The following is a 6,717-nucleotide window of genomic DNA, read 5'->3' on the forward strand; positions in this document are numbered from 1 at the left end:
CGTACTGCCGACGACCTAGAGCTCTCATCCGCCATAGTTAACATGACGGATAAGGGGAAGGCAGTACTCTCCAACTTGCCAGACTCGGATCCCGTCCTGAGACCTAACACTCGGTTCGCTCAACGCCGGCAGGACGGCATATTCCGACGAACGCGTAGTCGCCGGGGGGCAAGTATTGGGTTCGATTACTCCACCCTGGTGCCTCCCTCCTACGGCAAAGACGAGGTTCATTCGGCGGCGGCCACATCTCAGACCTCGCGCTCAAGTCAAGACGCGCAGGCGAGAGTGCAAAAGCTGGAGGAACAGCAGGCGACCATCGACTCTCTGAGAGAGATGATGGAGCAACTGCTGAACAAGAAGAAGAAGAAAAGGACCCAACGTCCCTTACCCCGGCAAACTAGGGACAAGGAATGGGTACCTCCTCACCGGCCAGCGACTGAGACAGAGGATAATCAGCATTCCGATTACTCCTCCAAGACATCGATAGGAACATCACACACTGGGGATAGCACCCGTGACAAAAGATTCGACGAGTTTTAGGACCAGCTCAATGCGCTGAAGCTCCAGCAAAACATGAACAAGCTGGGGGTGGTACGTCCCTACACTATCGAATGGGACACAATCCCATACCCAACAAAGTTCAAGCCAATCAGCCTGGTACAGTTTGATGGCAAGGGATCGTCCTCGCAGCACATCTACTACTTCATGGCGCAGACTAGGTTCCTTACAGGGAATGACGCCATTCTCACTCGACTATTCATAGGTACCCTCAAGGGGGTGGCCTTTGAATGGTTCCGCAAACTGGAGCCCGGCTCTATCAAGGCATGGGCCGACGTTGAAAAGCTCTTCCTCGCTCGCTTCTTCGACGACGACACGGAAGTGTCAATGGCCACTCTCCTTGCTGAGAAGCAGCGGAAGACGGAGTCGGTCAACGACTTCGTGAAAAGGTTTCGGAATCGATCAGTCCACTGCCGGGACAAAGTTTCCGAGGCGACGCTGATTGAGATGTGCCGCAATAACCTGTCGATCCACATCCTATCCAAAATAGGGGCAGTAGAGACCCAAACTTGGAAGGAACTTGTTCGCCAAGGCGAGCAAGTCGAAAACATGATCAAGAGGCTGGAGGCTGAAGAGCGGCAGTCTAAAAAGGGAGCAGCAGAGCCAGCTGCGCCAAAGAATCCTCCTCGGTCGAAGGAAAAAGAAATCATGGCAGTCGACACCGCCCCGGCGCCGAAGGCTGCTCAAAAGCCTAAACCCAGGCAATTTGAACCACGCCCCCAGCGGCAATATGATTTCAAAGAAGACCAGGTGGTAGCGACGTTCGACACTCTACTCAAGAGTGGGCGAATTAAGTTGCCAGAAGCCGCCAAGCCTAAGGAGGCGGACAAAACCGGTGACCCAAGTTACTGTGCATACCACAGATTCCTTGGCCATCACACAACCAAGTGCTACGTCCTCAAGGACAAACTCCAGGCTCTCTACGACGCGGGGGTCTTGAAGAAAGAGAAAGTCCAAAAGCAAGTGACTGCGAACATGATCACTTTGAGCTTTGGGACAAATCTCCCGGAGGTTCAAGCTCCAGCGGGGGTAATCCCTATCCCCAAGGCGGTCTTGAAAGTCACTAACGATGATCCTCACAACCAGCGGGAAAAGGGTTTGGTTCCACAAACTCTGCCATCGGGATAGGTGATGTGTGTCCATCCAGACCTCCTCAATGATGAGCAATGGACGGCACGGCCTTCCAAGGAGGCTAAAGGAAAGCACTACAACGTTGTCTCCGCCATCCTGGATAGAGAAGACACGGCGATGACTGCCCTGACAGACTCTGAAGAAGACGCCAACGTCTTCGCCATGAGAGCAGGGAAAGAATTCGCAAAAGAATACCCCGCGAGGGCGGAGAACCCGGCAGGACCTCCCGCAAGGCCAGTCGCAGCAACCCCTCCTAATCCAGACGGACCAAGCACAAGCCGCCAGCCTTTCCAGTTCAACGTGCTTGCGCAACTGAAAAGCATCTGTTCGCGTGGAAAACCGTTGCTTTCTTCATTAATGAGATAATTGTCATCTTTAGTTACAACTTTTCGAGTTACAAAAGATCCGGTCTTTTATAGATCCGGTTACAACTAAATCAAAGAAAATAAAGAAAAATTACAATTCTCCTCTGTGAACAAATCACGAGCTCCTGTTTTGCGGTCGCTCGCTTTGGTGGGTTCTTTGCCTGCGCCGGGGTTAATCCGTGGACCACCGCGCGATCTAGATCCGGTCGGATCTACACGAGTATGCGGGTATTATTCCACGAAGGGAATAATAGCCGGGAGGGATTAATCCACCAAGGGAATAATCGCTCGGATCTCGAGATCTAAGACCAAGCTTAGATCTGGAGTGTAGCCTCGTGTAGATCTCAGATCTGTTCTTTCTTCCTCTCGAGATCCTGCCTTTTCTGACGTGGATGGTCGCCGAGGATCAGATCTGAATGGTGCAAGTCTTCTGGTCTTCAAGCTCCGAGTTCACTCTTCAATCCGGCAGAGTTTCGGCTCTTGAAAGTTCGACCTCCGAAAATGAACATCTCTAGGCCTATTTATAGGCTCTCAGGACAGTGGCTGCAAAAAGGGAATTGTCGGCCACCTCGGGCCACTGTCGGCCACCTCGGGGTGGCCGACACTGTGCCTAGCCACCTTGGGGTGGCTCGGCTCATGGCCGAGCCACCCCAAGGTGGCTCGGCCACCGAGCCACCCTGATCGGAGTATAGAGAAACAGTTTATACTCTTGTACTCTTTGGAGTGTTGAGAAGCAGTTTATACTCATATACTCTGTCGGAGTCTCGAGAAACAGTTTATACTCTTGTACTCTTTGGAGTTTGGAGAAACAGTTTATACTCGTGTACTCTTTGGAGTTTTGCCGTTTTCAATTGGCTTACCCTAGCGTTATAACGCCGGCTTCCTTCAACCAAGGTCTGAATGTTATTCTTGAGTGCAAAGCATTCCTTGGTGGGGTGGAGGATCCTTCTGTGGTACTCGCAGTACGTTGGATCCGCAGAATCGCCATCTTCCTCTTGATGCGTGATGGGCGGGAGTTTGATTTTGTTGTTTTCGAGAAGGGTCTCGAAAATAGCTGGAACGTCTTCGTCTTTGAACGAGTACTCGTTTTGGAGCTCCTCGTCTGAATTCTCCTGTTGTTCCCAGGACTGCTGTTGTGACGTTTGATCATCGTCAATAACTGCTGCAGGTACGTCCTCTTCATCATGAGGTACGAGATCCGAATCCGGAGGATTAACCATCGGTTGGTTTCTCTCGATCTTCCGCCTTCTGATGAAGCGTTCAGCTTGTTCTCCTCGAGCCTTCAACTCTTTCCAGGTATTGAGCGGCTCTATTCCCATCACGTCCAAGATGTCAATGGACAAGTTGTTCTGACAAGTCTGCAAGAGGAATTCCTCCGTGACGGGATCCCTGCAGTTCATTGCCTGATTGCGGAAGCGTTTGATGAAGGTATCCACCGACTCTCCGCCTTTTTGTTTCTCGTCGAAGAGTGTCCTGATCGACACCTCGGTGTCATCATCGAAGAAATGGGCGAGAAACATGCCTTCCAAGTCCTCCCAGCTGTTGATGCTTCCGGGCTTGAGACGGCGGTACCAATCGAAGGCAGGCCCGCGAAGGGTGCCAACGAATGACCGAACCATCAAAGGCTCGTTGCCCGAGATTACTCCCAAGTGAGACTTGAAGTAGATCAGATGTTGAGTGGGCGAGCCCTTTCCGTTGAACGGCGTGAAGTTGATCAGGTTGAACTTCGCCGGATACGGGATCGAATCCCACTTTCTCGGGTAAGGACACGGAATGCCGGTCCTCTTCACCTCCCGAACAGACATCAGGGCTTCGATTTTTCTTTCGAGCTCCTTTATCTTTTCGGCCTCACCCATATCCTGTTTTGGATAAGTTTCGAGAGGAATCATACGGCCACCCCCAGTGTTGTCACTACTGGTGGGTCCACCCCCAGCGCTATCATCACTGGTGGGTCCACCCCCAGCGCTGTTAATTTTAGTGGGGCCACCCCCAGTATTCTTGGGTGGTGCGTTGGCCATGACGATTCCAACCACCTCCGGATTGCTGCTAACTGCGGCGTTCTGGGTGCGATGGCTGGATTGCACTAGCGGATTTGACAAAGCTCGGATTCGCTGATCGTGCATTTGTCTCATCTCTTGCATAGCCACTTCCATTTCAAACTTGAAGATTTCCTTCTGCTTAGTCAGGGCCTCTTCAATGATTTTGGCTATCTGATCTGTATTGACCATGAGCACCTCTCGAGCTTGTCCTATGCTAGACGTTGTCTCGTCAGAAGCGAGAGCGGAATAGGAATCCGAGAGTTCATCATCGGAATGGACTCCTTCATGGACTCCATTGTCGTTGTTATATCCGACGGCTTCTGGCTGAAGCTGAGCTATTCCCGAATTGACCCTGCTTCCCAAAGAGAAATTAGAGTCGGAATCACCTGAGATGATTGGGGATTTTCCTTTGTTGACCGTGTTGATGGTGACTTCTGGGAGTTCGTCATCTCGATCAATCGATCCTCTTTGGTGGGAACGCCTTGATTTGGGCTTTGTCGGTCCATCGGAGATTCCCTCGAATATCGAGACCCTCTGTGGAGCGGTCTTGGGGCAGCTACAGGCTGATAATACTGCCCTGATAATTTTGGTACACGGACAGTGAGAATCCGCTTCCCGGGTGTTTCTCTTTCGAGATTCATCCGCACCCCCAGCCCGATAGTACAACTCATCGACGTTGCCGTCGGAGTAACCTATCGGCTGCTCACATGGGTTCTCAGGTATAACGCGTTCGTTTGTTCGACGCGTCTTCTTCTGAGTAGACATTGCCTTGTTGGCCTCTGCAAGAGTCGCACGTTTGGAATCACTCCTTTGTGAGGGTGAAACCTTAACGGGCTCTTGGTCCTTTGCACGCACCGCCGAGCTGGTTGTTGCAAAGATCGATTTGTTAGGAGATTGCGCACGACCCCCAGTCTGGATGTTGGCTTGAAGCTCCTTCAGCGATCTCCAGCTTTCCTTGACAAGCGCTTTTCCTCGATTCTCGGGTAGAGCGTCGATACGGTTGTTCAGAGGATTCTTGAACTTGGGGAAATCCACGCTGCGGTGGGGCTTTACCGAAGGTTCGGGACCTGAAATGGACGAAGGTTGGAGAGCAATATTACCTGCTTTTACCTTAGGCGTTGATTCGGCCTTTGGCATCCAAACTCGTTCGGACCTCGGCGATCTCTTAACGGCCTCTCCCTTTAGCATTTCTCGTGCTTTTTGGACCAGGGCTCGGGCATGCGCACGCAAGGCGCGGCGCTTCTGGATTCGCTCCTCGAGAGTAGAACGGGTTCTTTTGACATGAACCCATTTGTTTGTTTCTGCTTCGGAGGAGGGGCTGGTTGTTTGCCGTGGTTGCTCCTGGCGTTGCCTGGATTTTAGATCCACGTTATAGCGGATCCCATCCATTGGCTCCAAAGCCTCGGCCAGCTGTCGAGCAAGACGTTGACGCTGTCTTTGTCGTGCTCTCTTTGATAATGCCGGAGCGTCTTCAGAAGTCATCTCCTCGGCGGAAGAGGAGTCCGGATCTGCGATCTCGACCATTTTGGACGACGTGGGGACGTCGCGTGGTGCAAGTGCAGAGGCGGCAACGGGGTCTTGGATTTTTGAACCGAAGGACCTGCAATCATTTATGAAAGAGGTTACCTTTCTGTACCCGTTTGGAGAGGCGGATCTGGAGGAGGAGGAAGAGAGGCCTTCTTTGAACCGTTGTTGATCGAGCTCGTGTTCTTCATTCACCCCGATCTTGAGTGCTGGTTGCGTCACGACGGCGTCGGTTGCGATGCCGTTGGCTCCCACTGTGGTCGCCAGCTTGTTTGCGGAAAAAGTTGCTGTATTCATTGCTGCATTCATTACAACTTCAATCGTTACAATGAAATAAAAAGATAGCCTTTTTATAAGACCGGTACACAATGAAAACAAAATAGATACAACTCTTTTCAAACAAACGCAAGATCTGTTTGTCATCTCTTGCTTGCGTGGGTCTTTTGCCTGTGACGGGGATGTTGATATCCGTGGACCACCGGGGCACTCAGATCTGGTCCGAGAAAATCGGGCAGAGTTTCGTCTATCCGCGGGGGGATTTTAGAAACTCTGAACCCCGTCGATCCGCGTGGGATCTCAGAGGTGTAAAGCTTATGTCTCGGCTAAAACGAGGCACTAGCTCTCCTTTGTATCACCGCTAAGGGCAACACTAAGGGAAAAGAAGGTGGGGAATGAAGAAGAAGACTCCTTTGCTGCAGAAGGCTCGCTCACTCCTCGATCCGGCAGGGCTTCGCCGCTCTCTTAGAAAACCCCGACTCCTTCCTCCGGCAGGGCTTCGCCGCTCCTCTCTGGAATTTCAGATCTCAAAGGCTAGAGCTCTAGATCTGAAATTCCTCTCCCAAAACCAAGGCCAAGAGAATGGAGGCCCTAGGGGCCTATTTATAGGAAAAGCAAGGGGTAGGGGGCTGGTTGAGGACACCCCTAGGGGGGTGTCTCGGCTCCAAAACCGAGACACCCCTTGGGGTGTCTCGGCCATGGCCGAGACACCCCCAAGGGGTGTCTCGGTTTTGGAGCCGAGACACCCCCCTAGGGGTGTCCTCAACCAGCCCCCACCCCTTGCTTTTCCTATAAATAGGCCCCTAGGGCCTCATTTCTCTGGG

This window comes from Asparagus officinalis, chromosome 7 (assembly GCF_001876935.1).
Source record: "Asparagus officinalis chromosome 7, Aspof.V1, whole genome shotgun sequence".
Lineage (NCBI taxonomy): Eukaryota > Viridiplantae > Streptophyta > Magnoliopsida > Asparagales > Asparagaceae > Asparagus > Asparagus officinalis.